Raw genomic sequence first — 16129 nt, 5'->3', positions numbered from 1 at the left:
ATCTGGGTATCTGATGTAGGAGAGGACCCGCGCTTTGTTGACAGCCTTATGATGCGGAGTGAAGAAAGCATTTGATCTGTCCTGTGTTCCTGTAAGCCATCCTTCTGTCGACGGAGCTGCTGGATGAATATTGCTAATATTAGTATAGCAATTCTCCTTCAGGATTTTCTGGTAGAGCATTGAATTTATGGTTCCACCAATTATGGCAAGTCGCCCAGATCCTGAATCTAGAGTCTTGAGGGTTTATTTTTTTGGCAAATGTGAGTCAAGCCTTTGTGTTCATCTTCAGTAGTGTTTTCTTGCCTCATGGAGTACATAGTTGTTCAAAGGTGACCTGTAACAACCCTAAGTTCCTCAATGTTAGAACAACCAGTGTAAGTTTTCTGCTATGTTCAAGCAATGAGCTTCACAATTTGACAAGGTGGATGCTTGGACTAGACGTAGCCTTCTAGACCAGGAGGAGCAATAGGGACAATATAGCTAAATGGCAGCTCGGTAGTAAGAAGGCAGGCCTGGCCAAGATGTAGGGCCTGCACATTGGCAGGCAGGGCCAAAAAAAACAGACCAAGGGGTAGACAAGAGGCCTGCAGGCCTGCCCTGTCTTACCATATGGGGCCGCGTGCTAGTCATAATCCTTGAGCAGAAGGCAGGGAAGGAGCGCGCCGCGTATGCAGGTATGCAACACAATGTAAATGAAAGCCTTTTTTATTTTATTTATTTATTTATTTTATTGTTTTATAAACAGTATAAACAGAAGGAAAAAAAAAAAAAAGCTTATAACTTTCAAGAGTGAGTATAAGATAATGAATTTAATGTCACTTATTAATAAGAAAATACCCATCTCATTTCATTCAAGTTCTTATCAATCATATCCAATCAGACTTCTGAGAGGAGATATCAATTAGGGATCGAGAGCAGAATAGAATTTCTAGGAGTAGGGACCACGAAGATATCAGAATTGTCAAACAGTTTCAAACAGTTTCAATGCACAAGTAAAAGCCGTCTGTACCAAATTGACTTATATTTCTCTTCTGCGTTAACTCTCGTATGAAAATATTTTTCAGCGGAACATTGCTGATTAATCTGAGTTTTAATCTCAGACCATATAGGAAGGGTCGTATTTCTCCAGTTCCTGGCTAGACAGATTTTAAATGCAAGTAAAATGTTTAACCAAAGGGTTAAGTCATTATCATTAATATCTGGTAAATCTAAATGAAGAAGAAATCCCTGAGGGGAGAGTGTTATGTTGAATCCAAATAAATTGAGAAAGTTGATTGGTTAATTGAATTTTAATCTGGTCTAGACACATACAATCTCACCATATATGTTTGTAGGTGCCTATTTCCATATGACATCGCCAACATAAAGCTCCTTTAGCTGGTTGAAACTTAACAATGCGAGCCGGAACCATATACCATCTATACATGAGTTTGTAAAATTGTTCGTGAAGGTTTAAACAATGAGATGATTTCCGAGTAACCTGCCAGGCTCTGTACCAAGTACGTGGGGGAATAGAAAGATTAATATCTTTCTCCCATTGTTTATGTGCCCTGCTCTTTTCAAATTTTTTATTATCATTAATAATTTTCTGAATTTTAGATATTATTTTCTTCGAAGTAGTAGAGGTAAGAAATTTATACCAGGGGGTAAACTCATTTGGTAGGTTGACAGACAAAAAATGCTTGAGCCTAATGTATATAAAAATATCTTTTGCTGGTATGTCATTAGTTTCCATCAATGTTGGAAAAAGGATCATATGAGATCCAGCAAAGAGGTCGCTGATCTTTTTCACACCCAACAAACGCCATCTATCCAGGGAAAGATCAGGGATGAAAAATGACAGGACATCTATCGGACAGCATTTAGTAAATTTAATCCCATCTTCCATGCGTTTCTTCATTTTAAAGAAAGTAGATAAAATATTGTTAATAATAAGACTAGAAATTTTTTTCTTTATAAATTGGATTTTGGGTATCCAGAAAAATAAAAAGGGGTCGAAATTTTTACATATAGTACTCTATATCGTACCAGCCTGGAACGTTTTTCTCATCTGTCAATTTCCAAGCCAGCATAAAAGATATCTGGGAGGCTTCATATAACTCATTTATGTCTGGATAACCAAGACCGCCAGAATCTATATTTCTTTTGAGAAGATCAGTTGGAAGTCTAGTCATCTTAGCCGCCCACACAAATCGCGAGAATAAATTGTCCCAATCTATTATAATTTGCTTAGGGACTTGATATGGAATTAATCTAAAAAGATATAAAATTTTAGGTACGATATAGGCCTTTAGGATGTTTATGCGCCCCATCCATGAGGTCTCTAATTTTCCCCATTTCTGTAGCAAAGATTTTACATCAGAATAGAGTTTTTTGTGATTAATAGAGGGTAATTCTTCCAACACTGTACCAATTTTAATCCCTAAATAATCAAACTGCGTCAAGCAAGAGTTGATTTGGACCTGTGTTTGAATTGAGCCTTTTTGGAGGTCTGTTAAATAAAGTGAAACCAGTTGGGTCTTGGAAAGGTTTAGCTTATAGTTAGAATAAAAACCAAATTCCATCACTCCCTTTAGCAGAGCAGGGACAGAGACCGACGGATTAGACAGTGTTAAAAGGATATCGACGGCATATAGAGTAATCCGGTAATCAAAAGCACCAATTCTTATACCTTGAATACTCATAGATTGTCTAATATGCTCTGCAAGAGGTTCAACTGACAAGGCATAAAGCAAAGGAGCCAGTGGGCAACCTTGCCGCGTGCCGTTTTTAATAGAAAAATAATCCGAATCCAACGCAGGGCCCTTTATTTTAGCCGTTGGATTTGTATATAAAGCCAACGTTAGATGGTAAAAGGACCCGTAAATACCAAAGGCACGAAGAGTCTCAGGTCATAAATCAAGCCTTTTAAATGTTAGAGAATTAAGTTTCCAAAGTAAACAAATGTTTTGATCTTAAAACTATTATTATTAACACTAAATTAAAATTCCCATACAGATTTTAACGGTTTATCAACCTGATAGATGACTAAAGTAATTCAGGTAATGAGTGAATGTAACCAGCATTACAATTGTCTGTTAAGCAGATTTTAATGGTCTGTATTTTCTTACCATGGCCTAAACCTTTACCCTGCATGGTTAACATCTAGATCCTTATATTGCTGTAGGTATTCTCTGGTTGTCCAGCTGTTATGCTAATTAAATTCCACTCATGATGTGAATTCTTACACAAACAAAAAATATACCCCCCTTCCCCTCACCTATCGCGATTAAGGATTAATTCCCCTTAGCCTTTAGAGCAATAGTTATTTCATATGATGAATTTATGCTATAAGCCCATGCATGTCAATATATATTGTTTCGGCATCACACCGTTACCAACATGGCCGCCCCATTTTCTTCCACAAACACGAGGTATAAACCCCATCATAAATTATAGTGTTTTGATACTACCCTGACAAAGGCTTACAGCTGATATGTTGGGTGGTCTTTATCTCTCATTTCTTGGTGTGTAATCTGTACTTGTATATTTTATTTTGGGGCAGTGTACATCTAGTACATTTATAATTGCATGTCTTATTTTGTTCTTTGGTCTATTTCTTTGTGTGCAAGACTTGTTTGAAATATTTTGCTGGATGCTTTCGTGCTTGGAGGGCACCATTTTGGCTGTAGCACCATACCCAGTACTATACTTTTTGCCATTCTATTTGTATTTTTACTTTTTTTTTGAGTGGAATTCTAATTCATAATACTCCAATTTACATTTAACATGAAAAATTATGTTCATAACCAATAAATGGTACGTTTGGAAATATTATCTTCCGCACAAATTTGTGCGCTGGTGTAGTTTGCCGTAGTAAAATCCTTTGATAACCAGAAATTACAATTTCAAACAATTAATGCTAAGAAAATGTATATCGTTCTGGGCAAATATAAAATATTTAAAAAAAGGCCTAAATAGCAGGGGCATCTTTATCTTTAAAATATGTTTAAGAACTTTTTCTGTCATCTTTCATTTAGCTTTACACTGCTGCAATCTTCTGATTTTATATTTTAAAAAATAACCAAAACATTTTAGTCTGAAGTAGGTAGGCCACAAAGTATAAAACACACTAGGCTGATAGAGTGCTATTTATTTCCATAACAGTTGATTCATGTCATACACATACATTTGCTTAACTTAACATTATGATAAGATCTGCATTTACTACTGCTACTAGAAATATTTCTTAAGAATAGCGGCCTCAGTTTCCATCTCCTCTTCAGATCTCCATTTTTCTGAGTGGCCTTGACACTCTTTGTCATGAATTTCTAGTTCTTCATATACTTGGTCATTTCTTGAAAAATCTCCAGCTCTCCTGGGCAGAATGTGTACATGAACATGGTGGACAGTTTGTCCTGCTTCTGGTCCATCCTGAAGAGAGATGGTAATGGAAGTGCCGCCAAAATGAGATTCCACCACAGTGGCCACTTTCTGGACTGTGTTAAAGAGATCGCCCACTTCATCAGGTCTAAGTTCTTTGAAACGATTTGCAGATCTCATTGGGCAAACAAGCACATGACCAGGCACAACTGGCTTCCTATTTACCAGGGCCAAAGAGAGAGGAGACTTATAAAATATAACTGATGGCTTGATAAGATGTTGGCCAAACAAAAAGGACATGGCTGTGCTTAGTGGAAATAGTAATGTTATGTAAAATAATACCACCAAAACGTTTTAACAGAGCTGTGAACAGCCGAGCTAGCAATGGCTACCACATTCAAGACTTGTCACTCTATGACATGAAATATATACTAAAGAACTATACAAGGAGAGTCTAAAAGGTGTAAACAGAATTTTGCAGTTTAGTTTGTTGGTTGTATCCATTAGATTGATAGCCAGATTGCAGAATTTCCAGTCTCAAATGGCAACTAAAAGATGCAAAAAAAGAGAAATATATATATATTAAATATAATGAATAAACACCACAGAACATTTTTGCTGTACTTTTGCAGAACTTGCTTCCATATAGGGATATGCCACTCTGGCATTTAGAGGGTTAAAAGGCATATTATGGGGGAAGAGTGGCATAAAGGGAGGTTTAAGGCATTCAGGAGGCAGAGTGGCGTATAGAGGGTTAAAAAGGCATTTCTGGAGGCAGAGTGGCATTAAGGGCATTTCACAGAGCACTCTGCCTCTGCATATAGGGATATGCCACTCTGGCATTTAGAGGGTTAAAAGGCATATTATGGGGAAGAGTGGCATATAGGGAGGTTTAAGGCATTCAGGAGGCAGAGTGGCGTATAGAGGGTTAAAAAGGCATTTCTGGACTTCCGGGAGGCGGGCCCTACAGATGGCCGCTTTTTAGCTGCGCTCCGCCACCTAAGCTTTTATCTGCTCCCATCCGCGGGTATTTTGATCCTGCTGCGCCAAATCATCCCCTCAGGGTGCCTGGTGGGCTGCTCACCTTTGTTGGCCTGCCGTTATTTAGTTTCCTCGGTCGCGGGGACATTGTTTAAACCGCAAAGTGGTTGCGGCCCGGGAGTCAAGGCCTAGTCTGGGGCTTTAGGCCCGACGCCACAAGACCTCGCTTGCCTTCCCCACTCGGGGCCCCTACCTGCCTCCTTCATCGGCCCTTTCCCTCCCCGGTGCTGCTGAGGTTCGATGCTGCTCTGCCCTACCAGCGACGCACTTGCTTCGTTCCGGCCTGGCTGCTGCATTGCCGGAGGTGTCGCGGATGGGGCTGCGTCTTCGAGGCACTTACCTGCTCCGTAGCGGTGGATCCGATTGCTGGTCCTCGCCCTCTTCTCCTCATCCCTGCTGCTGCCACCGGGAGTGATCACCTTTATTCCAGCGTGTGCCCGGCTGTTCCTGATCTCCTCTCCCACCTGCTCCTCATACCTGGCACGATTGCTGGGGTAGGCTTTGGACTCTAAGTGGCTATTAGGCCTTTCTGTGTTTATTTTTCTCTGTGGCATTAGATAGTTAGGGGTGTAGGGTGGGTTCTAGTTAGGTTGGGTGGTTGGCCTGGGTTCTGGGTGGGTTGTTTTATTTTTTTATTTTTTTTTCCCTTTTCTTTTGTTTTGTTATCCTGTGCTACTAGCTAGGTAGGGGTGTCGGGTGGGCTCTAGATAGGTTGGGTGGGGGGACTGGGACTTGGCAGCTGTTCTTGGTACCTTGCTCTTTCTTACCCTCTCCGTCTCTCTTCTTTCTTTCTTCTTCTCTCCCCTCTCGTCTTTCTCCCCTTTTTCATAACGAGGGGTGCACGGTGCCTTCTGGGCCCCATGGAACGCTACATGGATCCGACACCGAAATCGTCTACCAGGCAAGGGAAGGCACGGGACAAGACACATGGAACCTCCAGATCTGCTCCTGCTCCTCACTCTCCGCAGCAGGCTACACTTGCGGCATCCCCTGACGATTGCACGCCTCCACCTCCGCTTACGGCTCAAGATATTGTCAATCTGATTTCTCCCTTCTTAGATGTGAAACTCGACAAACTGACTGCTTCAATAGATAGTACGTTGGCCGAGCTTACTTCACAGAGTCAACGAATTTGCGAATTGGAGTCACGCGTTTCTGACCTGGAGGACGACCGCACATCTTTGACGGCTACTGTGCAAGATCAAGCGGCTGCTATCCTTCAATTGCAGGACCGCCTGGAAGATTTGGAAAATCGTAGCAGGCGTAACAATATCAGACTGCTGGGTCTCCCGGAAACTGAGAAGGCCTCCTCCCTGATGGACATTGTCAGTAATTGGCTGCCGAAAGAATTAGGTCTTCCCTCTCCCTATGATAAAGTGCTTGTGGAAAGGGTGCATCGGATCGGGCCTGACGTTAAGAGCTCCCAAGCTCGACCTCGCGCACTTATCTTTCGGGTTCTGAATTTCCAGGACAAACACAGGCTTTTTGAGGCTTACCGTAAAGTGCGGGATCTTCGTTACCAAGGACATCGGATCTTGCTTTTTCAAGACTTCTCTGCGGCTGTTGCCGCGAAGAGAAGGCAGTTTTCCTCGGTTTGCACGGAATTGTATTCCAAGAAGATAAAGTTTGCCTTATTGTACCCAGCGAAATTGAGAATACATCATGCTGGTACGTCCTTTCTCTTCGATTCCCCGGAAGATGCTAAGCGCTTCATGGCTGATGACCTGGCTTTACCGACTCACTTGCAAGCCTCACACAGGGGCACCGGGTCCTCGCCTCTTGCCTCTTCTCCTTCTCCTCGTTCTCCTTCTTCTGCCTTGGTTACTTCCAAGTAATGCCTGCTGCATTCCATATGTTTCTTGGAATCTGTTATGTTTTCGGTACTATTGTTTTAGGGTTTTTTGTTTTGTTTGGGTTTTTTGGTGCGTTTGTTCTCGCATCATGGGGTGGGTTAAATCGGGGGAAAAAATTGAGAGGTCTTGTTCATTCTTAGGGCAACCTGTTTGTCGATTATATTTTCGCATTAAGTCTGTCTCGATGGGGGCTCGCTGGGACTCCCTGGGACTACTGTTTACTTTACTGGAATCCTGCTTCCCCGTAAGGGTCTAGGCTGATGGCTTCTGCTTCTTCTGCCTTACACGCTTCCGCAGATGGGGTGCATACTGTCGACTCTTTTAGACTTATCTCCTGGAATGTGGAGGGTCTCAACTCTCCTGTTAAACGTAAAAAAATTCTCACCCGTCTCCACCAACTCCATCCTGATATAATTTATCTACAGGAAACTCATTGGTGTGATCCGCTCACTAAAACTTACCGCCCCTTGGATTGCTGGTTGTTACTCTACGTTTTTTTCTAAAAAATCCAGGGGTACCTCTATTATTCTCACGACTCGGTTGCCGTTCTCTGTGGAAGCGGAAAGGTATGACCCTGAGGGCAGGTATACGATTCTGAAAATACGATTGGGGGCTGACACCTTTACTCTGGTCAACCTCTATGCCCCAAACTCAGGCCAGTATTCCTTCCTGGCTCGAGTATATGCTGTATTGTCAGAACTGTCTGCTGTTAATATTATTCTGGGGGGTGACTTTAATCTTACCGCTGACCCTGGCCTGGACACTTCCCGCTCAGATTCTCGCCCCACGCGACTCCTTTCCACACCCCTGTTAGACCATTTCCATCTCGTAGATACCTGGAGACATGTTTACCCGGTGGACAGGCATTTTACATTTTACTCACATCCCCACGACTCCTTTTCTAGACTAGATTATTTCTTTCTCCCGGAGCCTTTGCTATATAGGATCAAGGCTGTCCACATTTTCCCTATAGCTATTTCCGACCACGCGCCAATAGGGCTAGATCTTCGGCTTGCTGCCCCTCGATCGTTCTCCTACAATTGGAGATTCCCCTCTAATCTCTTTCACTCCGACGACTTCCGCTCCTTTTTGGAACGGGAGTGGCTTAATTATGTTGATGATAATCTCGCTCATACGGATGATATGAACCTATTTTGGGAGGCATCTAAACCTGTGTTGCGCGGACATATTATTAGCTATGTGTCAAGACGTAGGCGGGAGACTGCTGAGCGGCTCCTGCACTTGGGTCGTGATCTGTCTCGGGCATACTCTAACCATGTCCTGTCCCAATCTGCTGAAACTGCGAAGGTTTATAGGGAGACTAAAGCGTTATATGATGCTTGGGCCACTGAGAGGGCGCAGATCTCCTGTGCCTATATGCGCAATACATATTTCCGTTGGGGCAACAGGGCGGGGAAACTCCTGGCTAATTTAGTCACTCGCTCTAAATATAAGAAACAATTTATTACCCGTTTGAGGGATCGTGATCAAACTCGTACCTCGTCCCCTACCAGGATTTCCCAACTATTTGTTGACTATTTTAGCAGCTTTTATACCGAGGAACCTGTTGCTTTTGATGCAATGATTGACACTTTCAGCCGGGCTCAAATCCCTAAGCTCACCCAACAGGATAGGGATCACCTAGAAGCACCTATTTCTCTACAAGAAATTAGGTCCATTATTAAGTCCCGGCCTCAGTGCGGAGTACTACAAAATTTTATCACCCCATCTGTTGCCTCATCTCCAGGACTTATATAACCGTCTACTTGCAGGTGAACCTCCCCCGCGAGACTTTAATCTTTCTAGGACGGTCCTTATTGCTAAGCCCAATCGCGACCCCGAGCTGTTGTCTTCTTATCGCCCGATTTCTCTCCTCAATCAGGATTTTAAAATTTTGACTGCTATAATGGCTTCTCGCCTCCAGCCCATTTTAGCTCGGTTGATCGGACCATCCCAGACGGGCTTCCTTCGTGGGAGGCATTCTACCCAAAATGTTCGCAGTCTGATCTCGGCCATTGTCTCCACTAAGTTGACCAAAAACAAGTCTGCCATTGTCATTAGTTGTGATGCTGACAAGGCGTTTGATCGTATTTCGTGGCATTATTTAACGTCCTTTTTCAAATTCCATCATTTTGGCATCCGTTTTACTCACTTGTTTCAGTCTCTATATAGCTCTCCTCTCACCCAACTCCTCATTAATGGGCTTAACTCACCACGCTTCCCGTTGGGAAGGGGTACACGTCAGGGCTGCCCCCTTTCCCCGTTGCTATTTAATTTAGCCATTGAGCCGCTGCTTCATCTGATTCTTTGCTCTAACCAACTAAAGGGCATCCCTGTGGGTGGCGCTGACTTGAAGGTGGTTGCTTATGCCGACGATCTGCTTTTGTTTCTTTCTGATCCTCAGCAGTCCATCCCTCCTCTTATGGACCTTTTTGCGCTGTTTCATAGGGCTTCGGGGTTTTTGATTAATGCAACCAAAACAGAAGCCCTCCCAATTTTCCCTCAGGCCAGGAATGGCTGGGGCGATCGTTTTCCTTTCCGCTGGACTGCCACCTCGGCTATCAAGTACCTGGGTCTTGTGATCCCATCTTCTCTTTCCCAACTGTATAAGCAAAATTTTCGTCCTCTTTTCCAACAAGTGGACGAACTGTTTAAATCGTGGGCCAAATTTCCCCTTTCCTTCACGGGACGATGCCACTTGTATAAAATGGCTGCGTTCCCTAAACTTCTCTACCCTATTCATATGCTCCCGATTACGCTGCGGCGGGCTAATGTACATGCCCACCATCGCTCTCTCCAGCGTTTTCTGTGGGGCGGTAAGCGATCTCGGATTGCACTGGTCAAATTACAACAACCTACTAACAATGGTGGCTTGAATATCCCTCACCTGCCTGATTATAATTTAGCGGCTAATTACAGATATGCGGTTGACTGGATTTTAGACAGGCACCGTTTTGCCTCTACTGGGCTGGAATCCCGGCTTTCTCCTAATATCCGTTTGCCTACATATGCCTACCCATCTGTGGCCGCGTGATTTACGCTTAAATCCGCTGCTGTATCACACGTCTAGGGCTTGGTCCCAGGTGCGGAAGCGCTTGGGTTTGGGATTCTTGCACTCTCCCTATGTGACCATGGTCCGTAATCCCAGATTCCAGCATGGCAAATCTGCTCCTGTTTTCAGGAGACTGGAGTGTGTGACTGATTTTCTTTCCCCTACTACCTCGTGTGTTCTTACCTGGCAGCAGTTCCGTGTGAAATTTTCCTCAGTCTCTGTTCACCCGCTACATTATTTGCAGCTTCGCAGTTTTGTTGTGAGTACTCTTGCTATGCTATCGCCCAAAGACCACAATAATCCTCTTGATAATGTGACCCTACGTACTCCTACCAGTTCTCTCACCATGTCCTTTCTCTATGGGCAAATTCGCCCTATTATTATGGGGGTCCCTTAGACAGGGCCTGCCTGCTTGGAAGAAGGACCTCCCGGAGATAGACCTGGATACCTTGGTTGACGCCACGGTGTTCAACTCTAAGCTCTTGGTGTCCCGCTCATATAGTGAAATGTTTTTGAAAATTCTCCACAGAGCCTATATGACTCCGAAACTTTATGTTGCGGCCCGGTTGGGTGATAGCTCTAATTGTTTTAAGTGTGCAGAGCCTGATGCCGATCTCTATCATAACCTCTGGGCTTGTTCCTCTATTACCACCTTTTGGAAAGCCGTTCACCAATATGTTACTACTGTTTTGGGTTTACCCCTTCCCCTGACAGTGGAGTGGGCTCTTTTTGGTATTTTGCCGCCTTCCGATACTCGTCCCTTTTCTGCTGCAGAAAAAGCTATTCTGCTTATTGTATCAGCGGTTGGTAAAAAGGTCATTCTGACCCAATGGATACAGTCCTCCCCGCCTCTTCTTGACATGGTTCTTTCCCGATTGCATAGTATTTTTCGACTAGACTGGTTAGAGGCCGCTATGCATAGGGAAGTTAAAGCTAAATTCTTCTTCCGAAAATGGTCCTCCCTTATTGCGGTCCTAGATGACTCTGTCAAATTGTCCCTTTATAATTCCTTTCATTCCACTGGTTGGTTCTGTCTTCAGGCGCTGAGGGGGATCTGCCCCATTCCAGGGTTTCGTCCTTCTCAGGCTATGGTTGGGGGGGTGCTTCAGGAGTTGTGATGGGGTTAGGTTACTACATGTTCATTATATTTTTGCTTGTCTTGTTTACCGACCAAGCCTTCTCTACGGACGTCGTTCATAAATGGCTACTGTCAGACCTGCCTGTATTATGTATCCTTCCTGTTGGTTCCTTCTTTATATGTATTTTCTTACACATGGGTCTGCCAAGCATTCCGTCCTGATGTTTTGACCCTTTTGGGCCTTTTGTGATGCTGATACATTCTTATTGTATTTGTACACTGTATTTCAGTTTGCCCTTTATATCTCTTTTATGTACGTCATCTGTGCATTATCCTCTTTGAATAAATTGTTTAAAAAAAAAACACTATCCCGCCCCCCCCCCAACTTACCGGTGCTTCTGACTTCCCTGTCATGTAGCCGTGGGTAGCTTGCAGCCGGAAGGAGGCGTGACTAGCAGCGGGGGTTGTCTGCGTCCATCGCGCAGACCTTCCCCGACTGTCAGAGATCAGAGTTCCCCACACCGGGGACTCAGTGGGGGGGGTTTGAGACAGGAGGATCCAGGTCCCCTGCATCTGCGGGGGATCTGGATCTTAGTCGTCTCATAGTCAGACCTATTTGAGTTCTGATTATAAGACGACCCCGATTATAAGACGAGGGGTATTTTTCAGAGTTTCTGAAAAAAACTCGTCTTATAATCGAGCAAATATGGTAGCTAATCAGCCAATCACAAGGCAGCAACTCAATGCATTTAGGCATGTAGACATATTCAAGTCAACTTGCTGACGTTATAACCCAGCATCAGAATAGGGAAGAAAGGGGATTTAGGTGACTTTGAATGTGGCACGGTTGTTGGTGCCAGACAAGCTGGTTTGAGTATTTCAGAAACTGCTAATCTACTGGGATTTTCACGCACAACCATCTCTAAGGTTTACAGAGAATGTTCAGAAAAAGAGAAAATATCCAGTGAGCGGCAGTTGTGTGGACGAAAATGCCTTTATGATGTCAGAGGAGAAAGACATCTGGTTCGAGATGACAGAAAGGCAACAGTAGCTCAAATAACCACTTGTTACAACCAAGGTATGCAGAATACGACCTTTAAATGCACATGTCAAACCTTGAAGCAGATGGGCTACAGCAGCAGAATACCACACCGGGTACCACTCCTGTCAGCTAAGAACAAGAAAGACCACTAGGGAGCACTCGTGTATACCGGTTGGAATAGGGTAAATAAAGAAAAAAAGGCTCCCAGACGAAGAATAAACCTGCCGAGAGGACACAACATTATTGCAGTGCAGTGCTTAATATATTGTTATACTGAACCTCAAAATTAAAAGGATTCTGTGTGCTTTTGAATGTGTTTATGTGATCCTCTATTCCCCTCTGCCTCACAACTGCACATGATCTGTTTGTGGTCCCACCTGAATCTCGTAGATGTGACTTTACTATATTTCTCATACTGAATGTCAGCTTCCTGCAAAAGAATTTCTCGGATAATTATTCTTATCCGGTTACGTCTCCTTCACCTTAGCTTACCGGGATAACACACGGGACCTCCCAGCCCTCCCCTAGATGGTGATCGGCTATAATCACATTCACTTCCCCTCTCTCCATACATTCGGCAGGCTCGTTATTTATATACGCGAGACACTCCGGCTTACTGCCGTTACTAATAAAACATTTTTTTCACTTACCTCGGAGCCCCACTGTGAGAGAGAGAACTGTGGACCATCAGGACATAGAGCGACGACATCGGACGTATTGACGTCGGACGTATGAACGCCGACCAACGAAGATGGCGCCCCACACAGATAAAAAGATCCCGTACCGGCACAGACGATACTCCTGAAGAAGCCACAGATCTGGCAAAACGCGTTGAGAAAAACTTTTAAGAGCGCTTTTGACTTCATTTGATCGGATTTTTTATATTCTTTTAATGTCCCTAGTTGGATATATTTTATTATTTCTTGTTTGGGCATAAACCCGGAATAAATTTAATTTATTTTATACAATCCTTCTTTGGATTATTTTCTACTCACCTGTTTGGTGCACATCCACACCGGCTGAAGACCGGGAAGTATCCTGGGAATCCGGAGGAGAACAGAGGAGAAGCGACCAATATCCACCCTGGCGTGTTCCAGCATACTTTGATACTACACCATTGTGTTCCTATGTGTTTTTGCTTCTTCCTATATATACTCCACATACCGACCCGGAGGATTTGATTCACATGAGGCTTGAATATACATGTACACATTGTGAGTGCATACAATAGACATACTGTAAGATCATCTGTACGTATTACTACGTATTTCTTTTTTATTTACCCTATTCCAACCGGTATACACGAGCACCCCCTAGTGGTCTTTCTTTGTATACTTCAAACACCTGGAGAGTGTTTTTTACAGGCTTCAGCTGGGTATCCGGTCAACAAGAGAAAGGGAAGTATATACATATTTTTTCCTCTGAATATCCCTCTTCACACTGGTTTTCATCACTTTCCTCTGGCAGCTAAGAACAAGAAACAGGCTACGATTCACACAGTCTCACCAAAATTAGACAAAGGAAGACTGGAAGAATGTTGCCTGGTCTGAACAATCTCAATTCTAGCTGCGACATTCAGATGGCAGGGTCAGACTTTGGCATAAACAACATGAAAGCATAGATCCACCCTGGCTTGTATCAACAGTCCAGGGTGGTGGTGTAATGGTGTGGTGGGCATTTTCTTGGCACACTTTGGGCCCCTCAGCATCATTTAAAGGCGACGTCATACTGGAGTATTGTTGCTGACCATGTCCATCCCTTTATGACCACAATGTACCCACCACCTGACAGCAGGATAATGCACCATGTCACAAAGCTCACATTATCTCAAACTGGTTTCTTGAACACGACAATGAATTCACTGTACTCTAATGCCCTCCACAGTCAACGGATCTCAATCCAATAGAGCACCTTTGGGATGTGGTGGAACATCATGGATGTGCAGCCGATAAGTCTGCAGCAACTGCATGATGCCATCATGGATCATGTCCATATGGACCAGAATCTCTGAGGAATGTTTCCAGCACCTTGTAGAAAGTATACCACGCAGAATGAAGGAAGTTCTGAAGGCAAAATGGGGTCCAGGTATTTGCAAGGTGTACCTAATGAAGTGGTCACAGTGTGTGTATGTATATTATATGTTATACTGTATTTGCTCGACTATAGGCTGCACCCTTAAAGTTTGGTGGTATTTTAAAGAAAAAATACACGAGTGGAATGGTAAAACAGTATTTTATCTAATGAACAGGAATACATGTATTTTAAAATTTTGGCCTCTATTATGCAATTAGTCCGCACAGGTTATATACAAACAGAAATTGGGAAAACCCCTTATTATAGGGGTTTGCCCCCTGATATGCTTTATGCCGCTCAGATATGCCACTCTGACCTCCCTCCCCGACTTACCAATGCGCCCCCAGACTCCCTGGTGTCTAGCGGGGGCAGCCGGTGGACTTCTATGGCAGTGCTCCGTCATAAAAGCACTGGCGGAAGTGCCGATAGCAGCGGAAGTTGTCTGCACGCATCGCACAGACGTTCACTGGCTGCCAGCAGGGGATCAGCATCTCTGGCAGCCAGTGAACCTCTGCTCGATGTGCTCAGACAACCTCCGTTGCTGCTGGCCGGTACTTCAGCAGGGGCTTTTATGGTAGAGCACCAGAAGGTCATGTAACGCCGGCGTTCCTTCACAGAACCCCCGCCGGAAGTGCTGGTTGTCCTTAAGGGGGTTAAAGGCAGTCTGGCACCGTTTTCCCCTGGCTCTACTCACAAATTACTTTAGGCTTAGACTGCTTTTTATAACCCTTAATAGGCCACAGGAGGCCCCAAACATTTTACCAGATACCTGAATCACAGTCCTAAGAAAATACGGACAGGACTTTTTTTCTACAAAGACACCTTGTTAGTGAGATGGAGAACCAGTCCACCCTGCTCTTCCGGACACTCCACCTCAGGGACCGAAAATACACAGAAGAAAGTAGAGCAAACACTTAACTATACTGTCCCTGCATATTTCATTGATAGACCACTAACAGAGATCTCAGTGGCCGCCTCCTGGGAGTTGAGGATGGGTCAGCAATCCGTCTGAGGCCTACAGGGCCTGTGAAGGAGCTTCTCGGGACATCGGGAGTCAGTCCAAACAACATTCATGCTAGAAGAAGGCCCCCCATTCATGCATTCAAGAAGGCCCCTGCAATCCTCGTACAGCCCATCAAGTCAGCATCCAGACAACAAAGACACACAGGACAGCAAACCCACTGTCTCCAGTTCATCAGGGCTTTCCAAAAGAGCATTGCAGTGCTGAAAGGAAACACAACACAAGCCACTGATCTACTCAACATAATAGCACTGCAGTCCAAAATCAGCCACTCAGGACAAAGCATCACATCTTTGTCTTAATTGGGATAAGGCCTACCGCACCAGTATGATACACACCATAGACAGAAAACCGCATGCAATACGTTCTGCATACTTCACATAGTCAGGAATGGAGCATTTCTGTACCATCCTGCTTTCAATCTGATGACTGTTCTAAAAAGTAAAGAGCTTATCTGTTCTCAACTCTTATAAAAACAACTTGCCTGCTACCCAACCAACTGGCGATAACTACAACAATCTGCAATGCCAAGGATAGCATCAAACTCTCAAAGGTTGCAACCATACAGCATCTATACAGTCTGGGACGTCCTTACTTCAGCCAAAAA

The 16129-nt window shown here is 44.0% G+C and overlaps 1 pseudogene; it reads right to left on the bottom strand.

Moving 5' to 3' along the window:
* Nucleotides 1-4215: 4215 nt before the first annotated feature.
* Nucleotides 4216-4662, bottom strand: LOC149272856 (bis(5'-adenosyl)-triphosphatase pseudogene; annotated as a pseudogene).
* Between the last annotated feature and the right edge of the window lie 11467 nt (nt 4663-16129).

The sequence above is a fragment of the Sceloporus occidentalis genome, unplaced genomic scaffold, assembly GCF_023333645.1.
Source record: "Sceloporus occidentalis isolate IW3139 unplaced genomic scaffold, rSceOcc1.0.p SCAF_409, whole genome shotgun sequence".
Lineage (NCBI taxonomy): Eukaryota > Metazoa > Chordata > Lepidosauria > Squamata > Phrynosomatidae > Sceloporus > Sceloporus occidentalis.
Note: the sequence above shows the minus strand (reverse complement) of the source record. Positions and strands in the feature narration are given on the sequence as shown.